Here is an 11,627-nt window from a genome sequence, read left to right on the forward strand (position 1 = left end):
ATCCTACGTGATTATCATTGCTTATTGATAGGGAATGTTTGAGACCGAGAACCCAAGAGCACTCAGGCAAATGGAGCTGTGTAAGCTGCCGGGAGGCCATCTGAAGTCTCAGGTACTGGTTCATGTCAGAAAACAGACAGTGTCACTGATGGACTGAGTGGCCTCCTGCCAGGGCCCTGAGTCCTGGGCAGAACACTCAGCATGTGACTCATTGTAAGTCAAATCAGTGTAAGGGAGGAACCACCCGTTTAAAACAAGTGCCTCCTGGAATTTGTTAGAGCATGAGAAAACTCTGGAAAGAGTGATATCTCTGATGCAAAATGCATAGGTTCCCCCCACCCCCCGACTCTGGCTTGCAGTACTTTCTAAGAATTCCCTTTGCTCCACTCCTGTATCTGGTCAAAGCATCTCTTCTAAGCTCTCTCTTTGGAAGAGACTAGGATCTGGGGGGTGAGGCTTCCTGTGGCCAACCCTATACATAGGTTCCGCCTTTTTTACCACACTGTGGATTACACTACACAATAAAATAGGAGGTATATCCCTTTAGCTTCATGTATAAACCATACTAGAAAACCCTACGCTACCTATGTAGCTTGAGCACTGTCCCATGTACAGGCATTCGAACTTTCATTCAACCGCCATCGCTATAACTTAAACCAAATGCCATCACCATCCGCAAAATCCGTTTATTTCCTCTTTCCCTTCAGCTTAGCCAAGAGAATCAATCTCTCTCTCTCTCTCTCTCCAGTTTTATTGGTAACTGACCTACATACATCACCCTGTAAGTACAAAACAGCGCGATGGTCTGATTTACAAATACTGTGAAATGACAACAGTAGGTTGAGTCATCACCCATCATCATCATCTCGTATCACCCATCATCTCGTATAGATGCAATAAAAGGAAAAGAAAAAAAGATTTCTTCTCGTGATGAGAACTTTTAGGTTCTTCTCCTAACATCACGCAAGAGTTAGCTCTAGTCATCATGTTGTACATCACGGCCCTAATGCTTGTTTATCTTATAAAGAGAAGTTTGTGCCTTTTGACCCCCTTCCTCCAATTACCCCCCATTTAAAATTTCTCTCTTTTTAACATTAAACTTAAATCCCACTTGGGTGCTGCCACGCATTACCTGGCAATTTTTTTTTTCTTCTCTCCTCACTATGAAAGCCGTACAAGCTCACTCTCCCTGTCTCCATTTGGGCCTGAATCAGCCTTCATTTGCTCTCATATTTTAGTTTATACTTACATTTCTGTTTCACTCAAAAGCTTCTGGCACTCCTTATAAACTCCCCTTTCTTTCGGCGACTCTCCTTCGGAGAGGACCCTTACACGTTGCCGGCACCCTGATCTTGGACTTCCAGCTTCCAGAACTGCGAGAAAGAAGTGTTTGTTGGTTACCAGCCACCTGGTCTGTAGTATTTTGGGTTGGAGCAGCCCAAAGGGACTAAAACAGAGGCACCCTGGATGAATTCAGTCTTCAGTACCGTCCTCCAAGTCCCTGTCTTCAACTGTATGCAGAGTCTGTGGATATATTGCTATTTCCCGTATCTTATGATGTTCTGGCGTCTTAAAAAGAAAATTATCCTTCTGACTAGGGAGGCACTGCCCATCCTGGGACTAGACTTTGATATTCAAGCCCACTCCATACCTCCTTTCTCGGGCTCAGGCGCTGTAGCGAACAGGATTCCTCTGCCTTAATCGTTCATCCCAGGGCCACGTATCAGGCATCCAGGGACGTCACCTATAGCCCTGGTGAAATATCCACACTAGATAATCCTAAACTCTTTACCCTGCCCCTGTCTTACCTTGCTGTGGAAATAGCAGGGAAGATCTAAGTGCCTGCCATCACCTGTTTCTGCTCTCTGACCAAAACGTGTTGCCTCCCCCGGTGTCCCCTGCAAACCCACACTGGGCCTGTCGTTTCTGGAGGAACCGTATTGTTAAAACTATTTTTCAACGGCCTGGGTCTCTCCGTATCGTCAGTCAGAGCCACGCACAGAATAATCGTTTTATATTTTAAAAACCGTATTTTTTTCTTTTCAATATTTCTACTTTGTTCTCTTTTACGCTCACCTCTTCTTTTTCTATTGCACCTTCATGCTGTTTTATAATATCCTGTTCTCCGAGATAGGAATGATTTCTTCATCTGTCTCTTCAAAAGACCTCCGAAACTCTGAAGTTGTAATCCGCTGATTCCACGAAATCCCTTTCCCCTGAAATTATATTCCAATTTTGACTGTTGATTTTGTTGGCGGTACCTTTTAACATTCGATTTCTGGGTATATGTCGCCCACACGTTTAGATAAGGAGGTTTTGTTGGTTAGCTCTTTCCTTTACTTCCTCTGTTTACCCATCCCTGCCTAGCGATCATTAGTTCTAACACCCTGGTATTGCACACTTCAGTGTTCTTGCCAGAGGAGACAGTGGGGACATCACAGACATAAACACAGATTCACTACGTTCCCCGGTTCCATTTCTGATGTCTGAGCTTAGTTTTACAACTAACCCGGGGCCACAGCTTACTACAAACCATTGCTGCAAATACCAGCTAGGTGCCCCTTTTTAAGCCCAACATCATGATCTAGACACGCAAGGTAGAGGATTTCAGTTGAGGCTTCAGCTGGCAAGGCTGACTCCAGGCGACTATCCATTAGATGGCCAGAGTCCTAAATGCCACTGCCCACCGGTCCCAGAGTCCAGGCAGCCTATGACTTTATGACTCGGAACTTCTGTTTCTGATCCAAAGAGACCTCCTTTAGAAAACGCCTGTTTCTCTTTTTCTATTTTATCTTCTCCGTCTTTGTTACATTTTTGAACACAGGGATGTAAACAGGTGTAAGTATAAACTTAGTGTTAAGTTTACACACTCGTTAAGTGTAACTCACATAAGCTTTGTGTGCTGCCTTGAGGCTAAGTCTGAACACCTTGCTAAAGACAACAACACTCCCTAAATCGATAAAAATACATACAGCGTATTTTTCTAAAGAAAAAGCATAATTGAGCAAATACTAAGTTCTGGACTATCACTTCATCTTCCATAGCAGCAGCATATCTCCATACTGGGCACACGTACTGAACTAAGATGTGTACAGAAGAGGAGTGCCTGAGTGGCTCGTTCGGTTAAGCCTCTGACCTCAGCTCAGGTTGTGATCTCACAGTCCTTGAGTTCCAGCCCCACGTCAGGCTCTGTACTGACAGCTGGGAGCCTGGAGCCTGCTTAGGATTCTGTTTTTCCCTCTCTGCCCCTCTCCTGCTTGTTCTCTCTCTCTCGCTCTCTCTGTCAAAAATAAATAAACATTAAAAATTTTTTTAAAGATTTGTGCACAAGATTCAGCATTTGTTGTGTCTGAAGACACGATTAAGTAATAAATTATCACAACCATTCCTTTCTGAACGAGCTGAGAAATATGCCAGAGAGTCTGATAAGGATCAACATATAATTGGCACAGCTTAATGGGACCACGGTTTGAATTTGTATCTGTATCCTTCCGACTTCCTGGGTTAGTCTTTTGGACCTACTTTTAGGAAGAGTTACAAACAAGATATTTACCAGCCTTGCTGCATACAACTGGGAGCACAGAGAACTCTGCTCCTTTAAAAAAAAAAAAAAAAAAAAAAAAAAAGGTCCTACACGTTTAATGATCTTTACCATATTCATTATTCCCACCTGGGAAATCTGACCAGTACAGATTGGTCAAACCAGTTTTCTTTTTCATTTCCCAATTAGCTGAGCCTCTCTTTTTCCCTGGGGAGAAGTCAGTAAGAGATGTAAACAGAGCAACAGTTTCTTTCCATTTATATCCGAGCACAGCACATTACTCAACTTAATGAGTATGTCAAGTATGTGGAGAGTTTCTGAAAATGCAGATCCGCCGTCCGAGGCCAGGCCTGAGATAATAAATGCCAGGCCTGCATTTCCAGAAGCTCCCACGTCATGAAGTATACGGAGTCCCTAGGGTTTCTCAGACCCTCTCAGGAAACCCCCCAAATCAAACTGGTTTTTCCAATAATATAAAGACATTACAGTGAAGTTTTCCAAAGGGTATATGACACGTGATGTTACAGTGATTGAATACAGAAGCAGATATGAGAATCCAACCATCTTGGGTAGAAAGATTTGCAAAAATATAAAACAATACCACTCACTTTCATTTTGTAAAATATAGCTATGTTTCATAAGCAATATATTACCTAAATAAGCACGGAATCGGTTTATTGTTGTTGTTAGTGAATACATCAACAAATATTTATTTTTTAAGGTCTCGTTCCTATTATCGTCACTATTAGTAGATCTAACCACATAGTGAGGACTGCTCATAAACCAGATTTTTGGAGGTTTCTCGGTAATTTTTCAAGGGCTCCCAAATATCTGAGATGGACCACTTCATAGAGGGTGGAAATTTATTTTTCCCTGTTTCCACAGAAATATTAAGAAAGAGAAAGCATCCCAATGTATAGATAGGTCAAGAAAATATTGAGAATGCACTCCTTTTAAAATACTACCTTACTGCAAAGTACTTAAGGACATTTTAGGAGGAAAAAAAATAAAAGAGTTTGGCTATGACTTACACTCTTTTTAATGGAATGTCAATAAACATTCAAGGAGTTCTTATTCAAGTCCCTTAAGGTTGGGAAATGACAGAACAGGAAAACAAGTGAGTCTTAATCCCAAAATATGCTACATCGCCACAAAAGTAGATGAGTCAGCTTACCCTTGGCTTCCTTAAATTCTCATGTTTTCTTACCCATCTCGTGGAGGAATATTTGGGAAAGTATTTTCCTTATTGAGCATATTATTTCTTCTGAAAGCTTCTCTTCAAAACACTTGTGGGGCAGTGAGTCAAGTAATGCATTTGTTGACTTCACATGTGGCAAAAGATACAATGCGTCGGGAAGTTTCAAACCAACATTTTTACTCGAGGAGCGCTTAATCCAATTGCCTGTGTCTTGCCATCACCACCTGTAGCTTTGTAGAAAAGTTTGCACCCTTGTCTTTCTCTTCAACCTCACTTTGTGGGCGATTTCCTGCCTTGTGCTTTGTGTGCGTGACAACACATTTTGCCATCTTGCACCGTTTTCGGATGTTTGTCTCACCAGTGAGGAAACTCTGCGTGGCAGGAACCGGCCTGGAGGTGCTATTCCATCCACCTCCTTTTCTTCTACCTCTGGGTAGCGTGAGTGAAACTGTTCACCTTGTAGATCTGAGCCATTGCTGGATTCTCCTGTCGGTGTATCCATTTTATTTTCTGTCTTAAAGTACAACTTATTTATGTTCTTGTCACTCCCACCACCAACAAGAACAGTTAACCTCCTTTGAGCAAAAAAGTTGGGGGGCCCCTGGGTGACTCAGTCAGTTAAGCCTCTGACTTCAGCCAGGTCACGATCTCGCGGTTCGTGGGTTCGAGCCCCACATCGGGCTCTGTGCTGACGGCTCAGAACCTGGAGCCTGCTCCGGATTCTGGGTCTCCCTCTGTCTCTCTGCCCCTCCACTGCTCGCACTCTGTCTCTCTCTGTCTCTCAAAAATAAATAAACATTAAAAAGAAATTTAAAAAGTTGTGGTTGTAGATTTGTTTTGTTTGCTTGGCTTAAAGCAACAGAAATTTATTCTCTCGCATTCTGGAAGCTGGAAGTCCAAAATCAAGGTGTCAGCAAGGCCACACTCCCACTGGAGGCACTAGGAGAGAATCCTTCTTTGCCTCTTCCTAGCTTCTAGTGGCCCCCAGCACTCCTTGGACCTTCTTTGGTTTGTAGCTTCTGCGTCCCCCCAATCTCTGTTTCATCTCCAAACGGCCGTCTTCCTGTGTGTGTCCGTATGCGTGTTTTATTAGGACATCAGTCACTGCATTTAGGGCCTAGCCTAATCCATACGACCTCATCTTAACTAATTCTATCTGCCACAACCTTATTTCCAGACACGGTCGCATTGTGAGGTTTCAGATGCTTTCTTTCGAAGAAACAAGGAGTTGGGGTTTTAGTTTTTGCTCGGTATCTTTACGTTAGTTGCCTGTTACGTGATAATGAGTATTTGAAACAAAATAAACAAAACCAAGAATCAGAAATGCCAGACAACTGCGTAGGGTGACCCATTTCAAATTACAAATTGCTGTATACTATATACATTAAGTTTTTCAGGGAACCGCCCAGTGATTGGAAATGTCAATACCATACCCACTCGTAAGTGTCTGAGGGGGTGATGTGTCACATCATGTGGTGGGAAAGGCAAGGGTCATGGAGTCTTCCCTCAAGGACCAACAATGACACCATGCTGCTGCCACCTGAATTCCCTTCTGGATTCGGGACCTAGAATGCAAAAGCTGCTATTAAACTGAGCTAGAGTCATGATGATCTTCATAAATTATAATGCTTTCTCTTTTCCTTCAACTCAGGCCGAGATCGTGAAGAAGAAACAAGAATTACATTTTTGTTTGTTTGTTTTTGCTTTGTCTCTCTTCACTTAACTCCTGTGGGATTGAATGATGCCACTGAAATCAATTAAGCACAGGTCTGACGTTGCCTGGGTGCTGGAGTCACGTGCAGATGGCGGTAACAGTCCTCACACTCTGTGACGGGCAGTATGGCGCACGTCAGGAGGGACAAACAGACAAGCACAGCAGCAACTTTCATACTGTCAGGGAATATAAACACAAGAGGACATGGATGAGAAAATTACATTGGTCTGCTTTATTTTATTATTTTTAAGTTTGTATTTATTTTGAGAGAGAGAGAGAGAGAGAGAGAGAGAGAGAATCCCAAGAAGGCTCCAAGCTCAGGGCAGAGCCCCACTTGGGGCTCGATCTCATGAACCACAAGATCACAGCCTGAGCCACGATCAAGAGCCGGTCGCTTAACCAACTGAGCCACCCAGGCGCCCCACATTGATTGTTTCAGATTCATCTTTATAGTTCACACAGACACCAGAGGTAAGGAGCATGAGAAGACGTGTCTCTCTGAACCCTTACGGAGTTTCCTCTTTGCATCAGGCTTTTCTTCAACTTTAGCGCCTGGAATGAATGTCTTCGATATTGTTACTCTTCTCAGCTCTCGCAGTTCTCGTCCAACACTTCCCATCAGGGCAAAGTCAGAGATACACTCTTTGAGCCAAAGTTTAAGTGAACACAAAACAGTTAAAACTAACCCACAACTAATAACAATATCAATCGTCATTGTAATCATATTTATTTGCCATGTACCAGGCACTTCATACATATTTAAACTCTAAACCTTCATAAAAACTTAGGGAGGTATGTGTTACGAGATTTCCTCTCTTGCAATGGGGAAATAGGTGTCTATTTATCCCAAAAGCCTAAATAACTTTCCCAGGATCACAGATCATGCCTAGACTGGGATGTGAGCTTGGGGGTTTGGCTCGTTGCTGTGTTTTTGTTTTTGTTTTAAAACAGTTCTCTTTTTTTTCCTTTTTTTTTTTTTTTTTTTTTTTGAGGGTGTGCTCAACCATACAGAAGGCTAGCACAAAGTACATTTTCAGCCACTCTTCTGCGTCACAGTTTGGCAGAAGACTTTTGTCACAATGCGGACCTCTGGTGGTTTGCTCTAACTTCTACGAGCCACACGATCGGCATCTCCCCACACCCCAGGGTCAGGCACAGAGAAGGGGCAGGTGAGTCAAGCATCCCTTCAAGCATCCCACCTCAGAGGGGTGTGCGTACCCTCATGTTGTAAGATTTGACAAACATTTGCGGTACGGACTAGGATGTAACAGACCTAGAATAACAGAAATACAGTTGAAGTCAGGTTTAACTAATCCTCAACGTGAAAGTTCTGGAACTGGCGTATCGGCTGGGATAACGGGTGTTGGCAATTTTGATCCAGACCATCATGAGACATGCACAGGTAACACAGATCAGAATCGGAGAAACAAAAACGAAGCAAAAAAAAAAAACAAAAAAAAACCACACTAATAAAACCAGTGGTGCACACGTATTAGTTACTTGAGACTACAGTTCTCGGGGATAATGGGATAAGCCTGATCGCTAACATCAGACCAATATAATAATACTGACTATGCGATCTTACTATTTTCAATTCAGAAAACGTTTAGACCGCCTACTGTATGTAAAGCATTGAGCTAAGGACTGGACAGAACGCGACGAAACAGGAGTGTGTGAATCCGGATTCTCCTTCGGGTGACAGAATTCCTAATGAAAGTAAACAAAAATCAAGATTTTAATGACCTCGCCGGATTCAAGGGTTCTGATGGCATTGTCTTCTCTCTCTCTTCTCTCTCTCTTATTCTTTCTACCGCTTGGCTTCCTTCTTAGCCTTCTACCATTTGATGGCATCTCTGGCTAGGCGTTTATTCTCCCCCTTTCTTCTTGGGCTCATACCTGTTTCTATTCCCCAGCTCCCGCCTTCCCCTGACATCTGGATGGGACCACATGGCTACTTCTGCCAAAGGACTGCAAGCAATGAACGACACTACTTAGAGGCAGAAGCAGATAAGAGGGGCGGCCCTCTTATTCTCTCTTTCTTCCATTTCTAAGTCAGCCTTGGAGACAACAGATGGAGACTGGGTAGGATCGCAGCATGGAACGAGCTTGAATTTCTGAATGCTTGCATGGAGCAGTAGAACTCCACCTGCCATCGACCCACAATGAAATAGGATATGAGTAAGGACTACAATGTGATTGTGCAAAAGCACTGGGAACTGGAAGGTGTTGATTACAACAGAGTAAACTTCAATTGTGTGAAACCATGGAGAATTTATGGGTGTTTATGATAGCAACTAGATTTCTCTTTTTCGTGCCTGGTCCTTGTATCTTTGATCATGGAGAAAGAGTACATTTGGCAGATGACTAGGGCAGGTGTCCCCCATGGGACTCCAATGGGCAGAGCTCTTTCTGGAACAAACCGCGATGGCCATGTGTGTGGGTGCTCTGAGCTGCCAGGTTGGGTATCCAGTGCCCTGGCTTGTGGGAAGGGGGCAGGAAGAAGATCATCATTATTCAAACACGTGCCATGGGTTTCTCAGAAAAGACAGGGATTTATTATTAGAGAGAAGATGGTTAAATTTCAGTGAACACGTGCAAACAGACTTTAAAAAAAAATTAACGTACATATTTTGTAGAGCACACATGTCTACCCATGCCTCCAGGTGCCTGTTCCTGGCTAGAAACTGGAGTTACAACAGTGACAAGGACAAGCAAGGTTGGTGTTTTCATGGAGCATGCATGCCAGTGGAGAAGCGGGAGATAAAGAAAGAGAGGGAGGGGGCACCCGGGTGGCTCAGTGGGTTAAGCATCTGACTCTTGATTTCAGCTCAGGTCACGATCTCATGGTTTGAGGGTTAGAGCCCCATATCGGGCTCTGCACTGACAACGAGGAGCCTGGTTGGGATTCTCTCTCCCTCACCCTCTCTCTCTTTCCCTCCCCCGATCTCTCGCTCTCATAATAAATAAACATTAAAAAAATAAAAGAAAAGAAAGAGAAGGGAGGGAGGGCAGGGAAAAGGGAAAGAGTGTGGAAGGAAGGGGGAAAGACAAGAATAATTCTGAGACACTGAACTACATTCAGCATGCCAAAATTGACTTGTGTAGGAGGGACCCAGCCGTGAGACTTGTCAGTGATCAAAGGCAAAACAAGGTTTACAATCAAATGCGGCGAAGGAAAAATAAAACTCCAAGACACCTCATAGTCTCAAGACATCGTTGTGCATTTCTTGGAGGGTAACCTGTTTGGCTGGGAGCTAACAGAGAGGCCACGGGATCGTCTGCTGTTTAACCCTCCATCAGCAATTTTTTTAAGTCATTTTTAAATTTTCTGCAGGTTCCATAGAGTTTATCTGTGGAATACACCCGAGAGGCTTTCTCTGTGCCGTCCCCGACTGACAGTTTCCCTCTGAAAGTGCCTCCAGTCTTTTCCGTTTTAATATGCACCGTTTTCCTCATCCAACTTTCCTCAAAGAAAGCCACCTCATACACTACCAGGTGTAATGAAATGATGACAACTTGATCGATGCAGTGGCAGAAATAAATGAAGATCCGAGATGCAGAGAACCAGGCTAGAGATTACACAATCACATGTCAGTGTGTGTTCAGTAATTCACATCCAACGACTGGTAAATAATTCTAAAGTAATGAGTCAAAAAGAAACCTTTCAGGTATCACTCAACAGAGTCCCCTAAATCATTTGGGCTTTAGTTGACATGGGCCGTCAAGGATGTGATAACCTTTGTGGGCAGATCTGGTGAGGACTCCCCTCGACAGGATGATTTCAAACACAGGTTTGAGTCTTACTGAGTGACAACTTTATCCTTTCCTACCCAGATCTGTTCTCTAAAAATTTGATGTCCCCCATTCCTGAAGGACAAGGGGAATCATGGTTTCATCACTTACCCAGACTGGAAAGGGTGTAGATGGGTTGGAAGAAGATCCTGAAAGGAGAAAAACAAAAGCAAAAGTCTAGCTTTTGGGAAGAATGCAGGAAAATGTGCTCAAGGAACAGTTCCCTGAACTAGATAAATCAATCAGTCTCTACTTCCCCGTCTCTTCTGCCGCCTGAGGCTCATCTGCTCCTATTTTCAGCTATCAGAGGTAGCAATCTTTTATTTTTATATGTATTTCTTTACTTAGAGAGACAGAGAGAACATGCGCAGGGGAGGGGCAAAGAGAGAGAGAGAGGGAGAGAGAGAGAATCCCATGCGGGGCTTGAACTCACAACCACGAGAGCATGACCTGAGCCAAAATTAACCAACTGAGCTACCCAAGCGTCCCCCCCCCCCCCAGATGTAGCAATCTTGCTGGGATTCTGGAGCGTTTCAGCGACTGTGGGAGGCTCAGTTGAGTTGATGGTGATTGACAGGCAGGGTTCTTCCTGCCATGTAGAATCAAATCGTCATTCAGGCAGTCTCATTTCATGTTTCCAAAATGATTCTGGAGACAGAGAGGTATGGGATGAGCATCACCTCCTAAGTAAAAGAAAGTAACTAAAAACTTCAGTGCCTTCATCTGAACACCTATCTGCGTGTAGGATCATCTGCTTTTCCATCTATTAGTGCCTGACTGGGAAAAATGTGTGTTAGAAAGATATGTATTAGCCTATGGACAGCCATGAAAAAAAGGATACTGAGTGTCTTTCTTAAATCATCTAAGCAACTTGCAGTGACCTCAGCATGGTGAGCAGGAGGAAAGCTTGTTGACTCCACAGTCACCTTGTCCATTTCCTTCCTGCCCAGTGGGGAGTGAAACAGTAACCAAATGGTGTCTATCAACTTTGTTTAGACTAATTTCCTCTTCTTACTTTACTGACCAGAATAAGGTAAATACATTTAACATGGAGAGATCGAATCCTTTCAAAGAAGACTGTAATATTCTGGAGCTTGAGCAAGGTGTTGTTACCATGAAACCTGAATTAAAAAACAACAACAACAACAACAATTAATTGTTGCTATAGAACAACTCCTACCTACTACAATTACTACTCATTAAGGAATTTGAAATTTTTTCTTAAATTTGCCTCCATGAAGGGAAAAATAAAGACCTCAAATGTTTCAAATTACTGTAGGCTGGAAATTCCTGATTTTCCATGTGTTTCCAGTAAGGTTTGATTTCAAGATGATTTCCGGAAAATAAAGGGGCAAAAAAAAAAAAAAAAAAAAAAAAAAAAA

Source organism: Herpailurus yagouaroundi, unplaced genomic scaffold (genome assembly GCF_014898765.1).
Source record: "Herpailurus yagouaroundi ecotype Mexico unplaced genomic scaffold, PumYag 162, whole genome shotgun sequence".
Classification (NCBI taxonomy): Eukaryota; Metazoa; Chordata; class Mammalia; order Carnivora; family Felidae; genus Herpailurus; species Herpailurus yagouaroundi.